The sequence below is a fragment of the Lycorma delicatula genome, chromosome 1, assembly GCF_047948215.1.
Source record: "Lycorma delicatula isolate Av1 chromosome 1, ASM4794821v1, whole genome shotgun sequence".
Taxonomy (NCBI): Eukaryota; Metazoa; Arthropoda; class Insecta; order Hemiptera; family Fulgoridae; genus Lycorma; species Lycorma delicatula.
Window position 1 is genome coordinate 120,366,514 of NC_134455.1, and position 12,571 is coordinate 120,379,084.

At 31.4% G+C, this 12,571-nt stretch overlaps 1 long non-coding RNA gene across 3 annotated transcripts in view; it reads left to right on the plus strand.

Moving 5' to 3' along the window:
• The window catches only part of LOC142318170 (uncharacterized), a 426,054-nt gene that overhangs the window by 347,742 nt on the left and 65,741 nt on the right, over positions 1 to 12,571 (plus strand). The window contains exon 4 of one of the 3 annotated variants that reach the window (XR_012754841.1): positions 9,232 to 9,443. The exons of the other annotated variants lie outside the window; for them this stretch is intronic. This is a non-coding gene — a long non-coding RNA (uncharacterized LOC142318170). Of the gene's footprint in view, positions 1 to 9,231; positions 9,444 to 12,571 lie in introns of those variants that run through there. 3 annotated transcript variants of the gene reach the window in all.

Below are 12,571 nucleotides of genomic sequence, written 5' to 3' on the forward strand. Positions count from 1 at the left end.
TGATATCCATCGGCTCCACCCCAAAAGATAACTGGATATTGTAAAGCATCGTAACAACGGTGAGTTTCTGTGACGTTTATCAATTGATCGTTTTTTCGATGGAGAACAATATCTCTAGGTTGGAACTGATCTCCGACTATGACAATTGCTACTTCGTCTATAGTTGGAGCATTACATCTCCGGACATGTTTTCCAGCGGGCGTTTTGTCTGCGTGAATGACAATCTTGTGGGTATCTGATGGCATCATATCAATTGCCGTTTTGGAAAAACACACCAAATTGTTCCTTTCGTGAAGGAGCTTCTGTAGCTGCGAAATAATGGATCTTCTTAGCGAGGTATGTATTCCACAACGTGCATCGACTTCATCTCTATCATCGCCAATGAAGTACATTTAAAGGAATTTATAGTCACTATCTGGGAACGGGAGCAGGGAGCCAGCTTTGTGATATATTTGCACTTTGATTTTAAAAGTTGGTATGAATTGAGTCGTCACGATTTCTCCACCAACTGACGTCATTTGGAAGCAAGAGTTATATTTCCTGATGTTCGATAGTAAATGCTTCGATTCAGCGGTAGATCCAGCAAGTAGAGTTTTCAATGGCTCTGGTGGTGCATCAAGTTGAGGCAAGTTGGCGGAAAAATCAAATTGATTTTTCCGCCAGCCCAACATATCCCTTTCGTTTCATTATTAAACTTTAGAGCCTGGCAGTAGGTACAGATATGACTCATCTGGCCAATGACAACATGCCGATTTGAACTATAATCAACAGCTGGATTGTACCGGAACGCAAAACGATTGTATTGCAGATTCAGATCAGCTGTTCTTTGGGTTCGTGTTTCAGCTATCCTCACCCTGTCGCATTCATTCCGTTGAGAACGAACCAAATCTGTTGCTGCAGAACGCGACTGACGTGCTCGCAATCGTGAATCCTCAAACTTGGCTGCTCGTCTTTCTGCTGGTTCCACGTTACATATCTGGATGGTGCTTAGTCTGTTCCTCTCTCGTACGGATGCCCGCTCTTCCTCAGTCGTATTCGAAAGCCGTCTTCTTGATCCTTCTGTATGGCGAGTGCGACGGCCCAAATTCGATTTTCTGCGAGGCATTATTTCGGTTTTCACTTCAGTGAAAATCCGAAATAAAAGTTTAATAACGAAATTTTGAAAAGGCCAAAAAAATTTATTTTAACTTTTTTCACCTGCCATTGTTCTCGTAGCTGCTCGACAACAATGAGACACAGGACAGACTGTATTGAAAAGTGGCTAAAATTTAATAATATTAACTAAATACATGTATTTAAATAAATAAGTAAAATATTAGTTAAATAAAATAGTAAAATAATAATTATAAAAAATTAATATTTTTTATGACCACCTCTCATATAAAGCATAACCTCTACTTACAATTTGGTGAAAGGCTCCGCTCAATCACGACACGATCACGCAAAAGTACCTCGATTAAAGTGAATATTTAATTCAGATTGTATAATAATCTGAATCAGATGCAAGTGGATACTTTTTTTTTGTTATTAAACAATGTAACTGGGAACAGGAATTGTTTCACATGTGACTGCGGTTGTCGTTAGCTAGTATGGCGAGTGTTCCCCTCGCTTCCGGCTAATGGCGCGGTCACTGGTACACAGCTGACAGTTAAAAAAAAACTGTTTTCTCGCGGTCGTGGGTATGTGACTGCAAAAAGTAGATAAAAACAATCTTTGATGCGGGTTATATATCGTGCTAAACTTAGAGCTCAATCGGTGCAGAACATTTTGAGTTTTTGAAGCGTGCACAAACAAACTTAACATTTTTATATATAAAGATACAGTAAAATAATTAAAACAAAGCTTTTAAATAAAAAAAATATACTTACATTGATATGAAGGATGAATTTGATGTGCTTTAACGAGTTTGTTAATACCAGGCTCGAATTTACTTAAAAATAGCCGTAAGTTACCCCATTCGGTAACATGGAGCCGATTTATCTTTTTGGTTACAAACGTTGCTACAGTACTAAATCCACGTTCAGAGAAACGTGACGATGGTAATGCTACAAGAAATCGTTGAACAGTCGATCATAATCCAGGGTACAGTTGCGGAATTGGCTTTTGCAGCCAAAATTCTTGGTAGCCATTCTTGAATTTTATTTTTATTTCTTCGTTTCTTGCAGTATTATAAGTTTTTTTCTCACTGAGATTGTCCTGCTGTGTTGAAATTTGAAAAAGGTCCAACACCAGTCTGGAATGTCCATATTGAAAATGATCTGGAATCGTTCTTTGAAATCAGCGAAGTTCTCTAAGTGTTGGCAGTAAACAAGCAAGTCGTCGTTGTTGAAGGAAACTGCTGGTAAATTAGGAAGTTATTAAATTCTCGTCTGCCAATATTTTTCTTGTGTAATAGAAGTTTTGCCATCAAAGCAGCAAGGACATATTTTATTTTAATCAAGTTCAAATTGTCGCCTTGAAGCTTGAACGATTAACATCGTTAAACAATTTATTTAGGTCTGTCAAATACACAACATGATAGATAGATGAAATAAGCTTGGCGTGCAACTCCAGGAATTCGCCAGCGCACTCTTCTATGTGAAGCACCAAGCGGTTGAACTTTTCATCATCGGCAAGGCAAAGCTGACTAAATAATCTGTCATTTAGTGAATTGCTTCTGATTTTATTAACTGTTCTGATAACATATTGGAGTGATGTATGCAGGCGTTCACTCAAGTTTCTCGCAACTCAATGTTGGCGATGAATGACTCAATGTACAGCAAGCACGTCTGGAACATTATTTTTTAAGCACGCTATGAAGCCTTCGTGACGCCCTATCATAGCCGGAGCGTCATCAATGGCAATTCATGTAATATTCTTCAAAATAATTTCCTCTTCGTCCAAAAACGTTTGCAGTGTATTATGTATATATATATATATATATATATATATATATATATATATATGGTTTCTCCATTTGTATCTGTCTGTTAATTTCTATTAAATAATAGCTCTTAACATATTTTCTCATCTTTGATAAACTTCACGTGTGATAACAACAATGCTTTATTAGTTGCTAAGGTGGACACATTCAACTGAATTGAAAATTGGCAAGTCTTCAGATGATTACATAATGATTCTTCGATGTTTCAGCCATCTCATCAATTCGTCATTGCACAGAACTATTGCTCAAAAGAATTTTTCTCATAATACCTGCTGCTGGTTTATGGAGCTCAGTGGAGTTAATTCCTTTAATCCCGGTAAAATTAAATCTTCCCAAATAGTGTATGGTTTGCCTTTTTTAGCAATTAACAGTAAGATGTACGAAGCTCAAAGCCTGTTGCTTGCAAATATAAAGTAGTTTGAATACAATCATTTTTTATCATAAAATATAGGTGTCTCTTTGATTGTTTTGTACTAGTGTACTAGTGTAGTAGGTATTTAATTTTATTTTGAAATATTAAGGAAACGTAATTTGGCCTTTTTTTTAATCAGCCATCGCCTTCCAAAACCACCTGAACGCCCCCAATTTCCAATGTGCCTTCTCCCACTGAAGGCCTCCAGCGCTCACAAGGGGGCGTTATCGCTCACTTTAAGAACGAATGGTTTAGATTCATCACTTGTATGCATTATAAAAGCTCAGAAGAATATAATTTTAATTACAAATAAAAGAAAATAATAAATAAATAATTATTTTTGGGGATGTTACATCTTTAAAGAAAATAGATGAAATTAACATTTGAAAAGGGTAACTGCCTTTGTTATTACATTAATTTCTATTACAGCTAGGGGAATTAATAAATAATATTACTTCATTAGATGTAAAACATTTATTAATAACCTTTGGTTCAACATTAAACAAATTTAAAGGAAATGTATACTTTAAGATAGCCTGTATATAATCTTATCACAGTATCTACTTAAATAATATGAAATTTAATTAAATAATATGCAGTGTCCCTCAGTGGTTGAGGGTGTTTCTTGATATCTTTTCTTATTTCGGTGAAATGATTTGTCCTTGTCATGATTATTTTCACGATAGGTATTCTACTTACTGTGTGTTTCGTTTGCTGCTTCTGAAGAAATGATTCATTAGGTTGCTTGATCGGCGCGGATTTTGAGAGTTAAATGAAAATTTGTAAAAGAGACGTAAAAGTATAAATTATAATAACCTATTAATTGTTACTGTATGAAAAATTACTAAATGTGTAGAATAATGAATATAAAAAAAGTTATGTTTTATAAGGTTAGACTTCATTTGCTACTTGAATCACTGTAATCCTTTGTGTTTTAAAATTAAAACTAACACTGCATTTATTTCATATTCGTTTAAACTAATTACGGTTAGAGTTTGATAACTAACGTATACGTATTTTTACACGGTAATAAATTGTAATGATGATAGAGACTTATTCGTATGTAATTACACTGCTATCTGTAAAACACCCTTACTTTCATTTAAAAAAACCTACAGTTATTTTGTTTTTTATTCTAAACCAAAATAACATTCATCGCATTTTTATTTAACTAATATCTAAATTCGAAGGTACATTTGTTAGAATTCTTTAAAAAAACTCATTCCGCATAATTATCATCCTATGGAGAACATAATTTTTAACAGTTTTAATAATTTACTTGATTCAACAACTCATTCCCTTTATGATTAGAATAACGGATAACATCTGTCAAATTCTAATTTCAGTTTAGAAATATTTCAGAAGAAAATAATAAAATGAAATATATAGTAATTTCGGACATACGTTTTATATTCTTTAAACTTTTACCAGGTCATAAAATGACCTCGCTGTAAAGGAAAACCACAATAAAGATAACGAAAAGATATAGAACAGTGTCAGCAGCAGCGGCAAGTGCGATGGCAGCAGTGCCTCCTATTGATTCATCTTATAGCCCAATACAGGAAAAGAATATACAGGAGTATGATAAGAGAGGGCGCTAAAACTCTCCTATGGCAAGACTGGCAGCGAGGTTTGGATGAGTCACGCACTGGAACATGGACACGAAGGATGATACCGCAATTAGAGCCGTGGTCAGAGAGAGGTCAAAGTGATCTAAGTTATGTTGTTATGTAGCACAGCTTCTCTCCCGCCATGGAGAATTTGATGAATATTTACACCAATTTGGGAAGGAAGAGATGCCTAACTGCACATAATGTGGCCTGGTAGATTCAACTTACCATACATTTTATGAATGTGACAGATGGATCAAATGTAAAGAGAGAGCAGGCCATGGATAAATAACGCCCGAAAACACTGTAAGCTATATGATAGAAGGAGTGGTAGAATGGAAAGCTATAGACGGTTTGGCCACGGATATTCTTCAGAGGAAAGAAATAGAGTTTCGTGACTGGAGCAGAGAAAAGCAAGTATAAAAAAGGAAGAGAAAGACCGAGACCCGGCTACTAGAGGGTTCTGAGAACGGAATACCTGGACTTGGTTTCCCTCCCTGGTGGCTTCAGTCAGGAAAGAGACAAGTCCGAGTCCCGGTTACTGTGGCGGAGCCCGGGAACGGCATAGCCGACCAACCGGGTTGGTCTAGTGGTGAACGCGTCTTCCCTAATCAGCTGATTTGGAAGTCGAGAGTTCCAGCGTTCAAGTCTTCTTAGTAAATCCACTTATTTTTACACGGATTTGAATACCAGATTGTGGATCTTTGATGGTTGGGTTTCAATTAACCATATATCAGGAATGGTTGAACTGAGAATGTACAAGACTACACTTCATTTAAACTCATACATATCATCCTCATTCATCCTCTGAAGTATTAACTAAACGGTAGTTACCGGAGGCTAAACAGGAAAAAGGAAGAAGAGTGGGAACGGCATAGCCGGGTCCGGTTATCCCGCCTCAGTGACTTGAGACAGGCGAATTAGGAGAATAAATGATCCGTCCCCCTGGGTTGAGTATTGCTTGAATACCGATACGATCCAGGGGAGCAGGAGAAAAAAAGGTCATAAAATGTTATTTTATTACAGGAAGGACAAATGGATTTGATATTTTCACAATTTATTATTATTTAACAACATAATAACCAAATTTACAGATAACCTGCATTCTTGCTTTTTAAACTTTAATTCCTCAATGAATAACTGACTAGTTAATAGAGAGCTGCTTTCTGTTTACCTTTTCCTTAAAAAAAAAATGTATTATGAAAAATTTATTTTCAATAACTTTAAAAATAATTTTCTGATGTTTCAACTCTATTAAAAATTAACACAACTTTTACAAGCATGATTAATTTTCGTATTTTTTCGTCAGCTTGAAAATTTTGAACTGAGAAATAGCGATTTCTCAGCTTGTAACACTAGTACACAATCACATTTGCTTTTTCGTAATTACTGAGGCATGGAATCTGGTGATTACGAAACTATTACACAAAAATTTAGTGGTTTTTGCGAATCTGTTGCTCTTCCCAGCGGAAGACTCTTCAATCAATTGAGCATGAAGATACTTTTAATATCTGGAAAGAACATAGGTTCAATGCCGTTACGAAATATCACTTTCAAGATGGTGGTCGTTATAATGATTTATGGTAACAACCTAACAATGTTACTTGCCGATATTCAACTTTACTGTGTTCTATACTGTTAGTCAAACTGGCCATCATAATTGTTATTCAAATCTAATTCAGAAACCACTGCAGTATTAAAATTAAATTTTATACAAAATTGGTCACATTATCTTTTTTGAAGTCTCTTTTAAGAGACTTTTTTGTTATCGTGAAAAGTCGCTTTAACGATGTAACGGTGTACGGTTTACGTAGCTTTCGACTTTCTCTTCATTTTGAAGCGATTCTAATTTACATTTACAGTTGTTTTTTCAATGAAAATAAGTAAGTCATAAGGACAGATGATTCAAGCGGCTGGTTTCTAGTCGGGAAGTCAATGTTTCTCATATGGAGCTCCATATGTTCCATAGTCTCTTGTGGAAACAATCTGTATATATACACTCGCATAGAAACATGTATAAATAATTTATTTATAAGATCATTATTTTAATTAGATTTTCCATTAACTGTTCCAAAAAAAAGAAGCAAAATATATTAAAAAAATTTAGTTTTCGCTTAGTTTTCTATTAAAATATAGGAAAATATTCATGTTAATACTGGATCAGAATCTTTACCTTTTTAATTTATAATTAAAGAAAAAATTTATCGCTGATGTTTGCTGTAGAGATAAAATAAGCCTACACTGACATTTTTAGATGCAAATTATAGAGTGAAATTCGTGGTAATGATTTTGATTTAAAAATATTTTTAAAATTGATATTGAAATTCCAGTGGTTTCCAATAAAAAAATTTAAAGTACAAAAACTAATTTGAGTGGAAAAATTCCCTTTCTACGTTTAGGCATAAATTTACTTAGTAAAATTTCTAATGCCCAAATAAATTTTTATAATAAATTTAATTTTTATATATTTGGCAAGTTAGTATTAATGCAATTGTATAAGTAAAATTCCACTTACCAACAATTTTAAACATTTTCCAAGTTGCTACTCCATCATCAGGGATTTCTTATAAGATGTTAAATAAAAAAAAGAAGGAAATGAAGTCGGGTTTGAACTGATGTGTCTTCCTCTTGTAATATCAAATATTTCATTAATTAAAATTTTATTTGGCTATAATTCTGGAATCAATTAAATTAAATACCACTTATATCGTCGAGAAGATCTCAATGAGGGCTTATTACGGCAGTTTTAAAAAAGTCCAAAATATAATTTTTTTTTTTTTGGCTTTTTTGGAAACTTTTGAATCAGTCAATTGCAATCAAAAGGGAAGATGTACAACAGTCCTAAATCCAAAATTTCGAAATCCTACGGCTAATCGTTTTTGAGTTATGTGAGATACATACGTACGTACGTAGAGACATCACACCAAAACTAGTCAAAATTAATTCAGGGATAGTCAAAATTTATACTTTCCTTGAAATCTGAAAACCGAAATTTTTCGCGATTACAATACTTTGTAAAAGGAAGAAAAATTGTAGAAAATTGAATTATTTTATAAATATATCTAATATTTAAAATAGTACTAATTTTGCTGCATGATATGCTTCACAAAATGTTTGATTTAACTGCATTTTACAGGCATATAATTCAGTGAAATTTTTTTCATTCTTATAACTTGAAACAAAGGTTTCCGAAAAAATTTAATACCTATGTTTTTCGTTAGTTTATCCAAAGGTTTACTCATTTAAATTTTATTAAGAACTTTCTAAAATATTATATTTATTTGCTGTTCCATATTACTTGTTACTTGTATTTTTAATCCTTATACTCATAGATACATATGTTAATTATTTAATCTCCTTTAATTCATTCCTAGGATTCCATACAATTACCAACTGTACACTCCGATTCGGTCATGATTTTTCTATTTTCAGATTTTTTCATGTTTAAAAATATTCATACTACTTTTCTACGAAAATTCGTCTGATTTCTTTTTCAAACTGGTTTGTAAAATGATAAATTCCATAAAAACATAAATATCATATTTATAATATATATTTAAATATACTTTATTTTTAATTGGTTTCAACGAAACATTTGACATTTAGAATCAGGTATCTCTTGAATATCTCTTCGTTTTTATATTTTATTAAATAATAAACTGTTCAATTTTTTGACTATTCAAATATAATCAATCCTAAGAATTGTATTCATAAATATTCATGTTAGACTGTTAGCCTTACGAAGTAATCGTAATTGAAAGAAATTTTATCCATTTAAAAACGTTTTTTTAATAATAAAAAATACGTCGCTGTCGTTTCACATAAATTTAAATTGCATCAAATTTCTATTTCAGAGGAATATTTAATATGACCCGGAGTTAATATAAAGTTTTCATTCAATATAATTTAATGATTTCTTAAGAATTTTTCAAGTTAATTCATTGTATAATAAAAGTAAAAGAAATAATTGTATTTTAATTAATTTTGAGATAATTGTGTTATAGATAGTATAATAGCAAGTTGATGCTTTGCAAAGGAAGGAAACTTGAAATATGGACTTGAGTTTGAAATTCATTAAAAATTTCTAAATTGTTACTGAGCTCATGCAACAATAAACATTATACGAAAACTCTACATTACAGTATCTGCATTTTCCGTAAATTATTAATCTTCAAATATAACGCAGTTTACAAAAAAAAAGTCTTTGTTAAAATATTTACTAATAATGCAATATAAAAATATTCTATACATTCATAGTAACAATATGTTTTTCTTTTCTTTTTTAGGTAAGCAGTTTTTAAATTCACTGAAGAAAAATAGCAGTATTTACGTAAATCCTGTATTAAGTATTAAGTTACAATGGGGGAATACGGTGAGGTATGTTGCCATGTAATTTTTATTTTTTCATTTTGAAACAGTAATTTCATTACCGTTTCAAAATCAGTTTTTAATTAATTACAATTTTAGTAATTGTTCAAGTTACTGTGAAATCAGGATGTTAATTCATAAGTATCATTTTACTTTTTTAGTAATTACTTGTAAATTAGAGTGTTCCTCGGATCAAAAAAAAAAAAGTTAAAAAATGTTTAATAACATTTCATTATTATTAATAACATTGAAATAATGATGTGATGAATTTCACTTATTTTTTAAATTTACTTTTAATTAAAAATTCATAAATATGATAACTGTATTTGCTGTATTGCTAATAAAATGTTTGTATTTTTTTAATGTTGGCATAGTTTTTAATATTTTTTCTTCTCTTTTTTTTGGTGTTTAATTAATATCAGTATAAAAATTTCATGGACAAAGTAATTTTTAGAAATATATAAAGCTTAATGTTCAAGTGTATTTTGTTCAGCTTCATGATTCTATATTTTTGTCAATTATCTATGTGAATATGTAAATAGTTTTACGTAATTAATGTAAATATCTAATCATAAAATAATAATTTTTTTGTAATAAAAAAATAATTTGTTGCATATCAATGTTTAGGGCTTTCTTTAGTGTTAGTCTTATGTGTCAATTGGTGTGTTAAAAACCTAAGTACTTCATGTCACAAGTACGCACTGTTGTTTATATGCATGTGTGTTGTGTCAAATATTCGTTTGTGTAGTGCAGATAAAAATATCAATATGTGTTAGATGGTAAGCTATAATAATTTAGTAAAAGGCATGCTTTGCCGATTGTTTATTTTTTTATTTTTTTCTTTGTATTATCTGTGTAATAACGTATTTCATATTTACGAATTTATATTTCAAATAAACTTATTTCATTTTTTCTCCAGTTATTTTGTAATATCAGCAGTACTCATGAACGTGTAGATGTTATCCAAATAAACTAGTATGAACATTTTGATACAACACTAACAAAATATACCAAGTGAATTTCTAATCAGATCTTTACATGAGTATTTTATAGCTTAATATAATTCACATATCCAAATCTGAATAACACTTATAACATATTACAATACATAGTATTGACTTAGGGCAGTAAGTAATGAAAAGTACAGTATAAAAATCTTTTGATAAGGTTTTAAGTTATTTAGAAAACAGAAGATAAACTTATTTTTCTGTTAAATATAAGAAGACTTTTCATTTACGATAAATAACAAAAATAGAATACTTGTATATGATTTCAAAGTAGGGGAATTTAGGAAGTATTCTACGAGCATCTTTTCAATTTGAATAAAATTTCAAAAATATCCTTAGCACCTATTTTATTTAGGAGTAATTTAAAAAAAAACATTAGAATAATTTTTAAAGTATAAAATATAATTATGTAGAAAATATATACAGTTATATTAATCAAATGAGTTTTATTTAAAAAAAATCCTAAACATTCGTTCTATTTTAAAATTATATAGATATAGAAATAAAGATAAGGTAAGATACAAATTACTTAAAAATATTGACTGATAATCTAGGTTAAAATGAGATATTTTTCAAAGAATAATTTTTAAATGAATTTAATAATATAAAATTAACTAACATAATATTTCTTAATAGAAACACCCACATTATAAGGACAGAAATTGTGGTATGTCATTCAAGTTATATATGAACCATTTAAATTGCGAAAGTTCTATATCTCAGAAACTACACATTTTATGAAAAAATTAATCCTATTAAATTTTTCCATTTCAAGGAGGAAATATGTTAACGAGTTATGTTGTCCTTGTTAAGGTCAAATAAAAGTAATTTCAAGGTCAACTTATTTTTTTTTATTGGAGCTTGTATGTTTTTTGCAAAATCGAATTTTTGGCAAAAAAAATTCATTTCAGATGAATTTGATTCAAATTGAATTCTAAAATTGATAGCTTTTTAGTTATTCATCTTCAAAAATTCTGTAGGCCTATAAATTGATGTTTTTAGTTCCATTATGTCTGCCCCAGATGACAAGATACATCCGGCTGATGCTAAATTTTAAATAAAGAAAAATTACATTTTAAACAAAAAGCAGTAAATACTAACAGTAATGAAACTAACAATAGAAAAAGAAGTTGAGTATGTAAACAACAGCGAATTTTTAAAATAGCCGAAAAGTGAAGTACAAGTTTGAAATGATATTTGTCTAAGTGAACTCATTCTTTTGTTACCTTATTACTCGCCAACTATTAAATATTAAATTAATTCGTTTTTATTTATTGAAAATTACGGAACGATTTGCATTTAGAGAAAAACTGAGATAATTTTGCTTTACGGGAATGTCACTGAAATGTTGATCAGAGAGTAGCTTTAAAAGTTCTACGATTCCCAGGTAGAAATACTCCAACTCAAGCTTCTGTGTACAGAAATATTAAAACATTTTAGCGAAGCTAGAAGTGCGGGTGCCAAAAATAGGAACCGTCAAAATACTGTGCCAGCAGAAAATAATGAAATATCGGTGGCTACGACGGTCATTGTAGATCCTCATGTTAGTTCAAGAATTTCACGTTACTACGGAAAATCAAAAACCAGTGTTCTGAGAATATTAAAACGCCTGAAATTCCATCCGTACCATATATTATGGCACCGATTTTGAATTAGAAGTAGTATTTTCTCGATGGACACTGGAAAATTACAGGCAGATAAAATTTTTTCTTAATGTTCTATTTTTCGACGAATCAGGATTTACTAATCATGGAACAGTAAAAAGACATAATATGCATTACTAGCCAGTGGAAATCCACGGTGGCCCTGGGAAGAAGAACATCATTGTTGGACTGTCAATGTTAGTTGTGGAATCATAGGCTGTACATTAATCGGACCCCATTTTTTCGATGGAAATTTGAACGGAGAGATATACGCTGATTTTCTAGAAAATCAGTTGTCTTTACTGATTAATGAACTATCCCGTTAAAGCCCAACACAGGGCTATGAACGGAGGGAGGAGGGGTGTAGCGACCGGAACGTCATTAGGCGGGTGTCTTCCCCTACGGGGTTAGGATGCTTAATGATCTACCCTTGCAGAAGAGAAGAAAGATGAGATTTCATCCTGATGCCTGTCCTGCATATTATTCAATTATCACCACAGTAATTTTGAACCGCGAATACAATGATCTTTGGAGTGGTCGAACTGTTCCAGTTGATTTACTTGCTTCGTTCCCCTGATGTTACTCCAGTAGACATTTTTTTATGAGGT